The sequence below is a fragment of the Schistosoma haematobium genome, chromosome ZW (assembly GCF_000699445.3).
Source record: "Schistosoma haematobium chromosome ZW, whole genome shotgun sequence".
In the NCBI taxonomy this organism is placed as follows: Eukaryota; Metazoa; Platyhelminthes; class Trematoda; order Strigeidida; family Schistosomatidae; genus Schistosoma; species Schistosoma haematobium.
The window spans coordinates 43,439,425-43,442,181 of record NC_067195.1 but is presented as its reverse complement, the minus strand read 5'-3'; positions in this window follow the sequence as shown (position 1 = coordinate 43,442,181).

Sequence of the window (2,757 nt, the reverse complement as noted above, 5' to 3'; positions counted from 1 at the left end):
CTGCCCAACTTTGAAGTCCAGTCAGATCCTCCTGAAGTGCCTGTATATCGTGTTGGTTACGTATCTCTCTCCGAAGTTTCACATCACCAGCAAAAAGCAATAAGTCAGGCGATACCTTTTGTGGAAGGTCGTTCATATAAATCAAGAAAAGAAGAGGCCCTAGTACTCAACCCTGGGAGACCCTACTAGCACATTACATGGCCCGAGAGAAAGTGAAGTTAACCCTAACCTTAAAGTGTTGATTTTTTTTAGATATGAAGTGTGTCAGTTAATTAGGGGTGATTTGATACCCAATCGTTTGAGTTTATTGATAAGATATATATGGTTGACCCTGTTAAAAGCTTTTGAAAAGTCAAGGTGAATGACGTCAACCTTCCCCTTGCGATCAGGGATGGTTATCCATCTGTTCACCTCAGTTAGCAGGTTGGTTATTCAAGGGTGACCTTTCCTGAAACCGTACTGTTTGGGTGAAAATAAGATTCAGGATAATAAATTGTCGTGTATACAGTCGCATTGATATGTGATGGTATAGAGAGAAGGGCCACTTGTCGGTAGCTTGAAGGTTCGTTGCGTCGACCACTTTTGAAAATTGGTGTGATATAAGCCCGCCTCCAAAATTCCGAGAAGTTGCCTCGGCTTAACGAGTGCGGGAACATCACGCTAAGTGGTGTTGCCAGGACCGAAGCTGATCCCCTCAGTATAGCAGAATGAACCATATCCGGGCCAGGAGAAGTATCTTTTCTTAGGTGCTGCAGTTTCCGGCACACAAATTCAGCGCTCACGTTCACTTCGGAAAGTCCGGTGCAGTTGCAGATGAAGCTCTCATCAGTATAGTTAATGTGGGTAGGTTGAAATGTTCGAGATTATTGTCCAGCCAAAAGTTAACGGCGTCACCGTCGTTATTGGTCGGGCCATTAGAACCCAGAAGTTGGGAAACTCCAGTTTCGGTTTGTCGAAGAGAAGCTGCATAACGGAATAAGTTTTTCGGATCGAAGACAAATTTATCGATAAGCTTTATCTGGCAGTGAAACCTGTCTTCTCTTATTGCCTTTGTGCATATATTCCTTATATGTTTGCATTGCCTGTACGCACCGTTGTTGTCAGTTCGTTTGTATTCCGCCAAACTGCCTTTTGCGGCTTACCAAATGAAAAGTGCGGTTCTTGATAATTGTAGGCTGCCTGTAGCTATTAGGGACCGTTTGAGGAACTGACTGCTTTGTAGCACATAAGAGCGTGTGCAGTTAAAAGTCACGATGAGCATCCACAACAAGTTGAGTGTGAACATCCCAACCCACCTGTTTTAGATAGTCCTGTAGAGCTGACACATTCAACCGTTTGAAACTCCAGAGTCTGTTGTTGGTGAAATGTCCTTCTCGGCTAGTCTCGTCACTTGTTGAGTCAGTATATTTTAAGCTTCAAGGATTGCTTGATGAATTTCCGGTCCGTCCAGGTTTGGGACCATGTTGCTTGGAGGTCGAAGCGAGTTTCCGATTCTTAGGCTCTTCGATGATCGGACGGACATTCTTGGGTGTAGTCTCTGGGGCAAAATCACCAAATGATTTCCCTACAATTCTTGGAACGTTCAGCTTCTCGGATTGTGACGCCTTGTTTTTTCTAACTTTAGTACCGAAGGTCCAATCACCTACAGAGATTTTGGGAACCACCATTGCATTTAGGAGCTCTGTGCTAGGAGACCCAAGTCTGATGAGGGAGTCTATTACCGTCGACTTTATGATAGTGCTGAGTTTCAACATGCCATCACTAGTGTTTTTACATACTCCATCGACAGTGGCGCTGTCGAGATCCCACGTCTCGTCCTCATTGCGAGTCCTTGTTTATCTACCCGCTTTATGACTGTCTTTTTTCAAGTTTGCCGACAACTTATTCCTCAGACCTGTCAACAGGACAGTGATGTTGATCAACAAAACTTCAGCAACCGTGTTGCACATGACACATACCCACCCATGATCCGACTTACCGAGTCTTTTGTAAGCAGTATCTGTGAGATCTCTGCACGCCTCATGGAACCAACCTTTGCAGTTGTTGCACTGGATGACAGATGTAACAGCGAAACAGCAACCAGGTCGTTCGCACAAATTTTTCATGGCTATATTTACATCAAATATTTAATAGATGCTAGCAAAAGCCTAAGACCGTAAAAAACAGCATACTAAAAACGGGCAACAATGGATGAAAATGGGTTACGATAAACTGAATTTAGCCTTTACATGAAAAACTGAAAAAACTGAATATTAAGCTGAGGCAAAACCAGTTAACTAATAAGTTGGGTAAAACTCAGAAAAAGTAATCCACCGAACGTATAGCTCAGAATAGATTCTTTAGATCAGAAATGGCACTTTTAGGAACACAGCAAAAGTTTGAGAAATGCAAATCACGTTAAAACTGCACTTCCTGTTCGAATAGAGTTGTTCAGATGCACCAGGAGCTGAAAAGAGATATTTTTTCAATGTTCCTGTGGACAACCATGTGATAGTGGGATACGGAAACTAAGTGATTATAGAAGTTTAGAACTGCCGAATAAATTTTGCTTTTAACAACGCTGTTGTCTGTAACTGATATATAACTGAGAGTCTCAAACCCGTTCAAACAAGAAGTAGGGGATGAGTGGGTTTGAAGGTTCAATCGGAAGACAACCTGTGTGTCTATTATTACACAATTTAAGCCAAGTAGCTGTTATGGAAGATGCGTAGTACAGGATAGGCAATCGTGACTTGGCGAAAATCCATGACAGAGCGC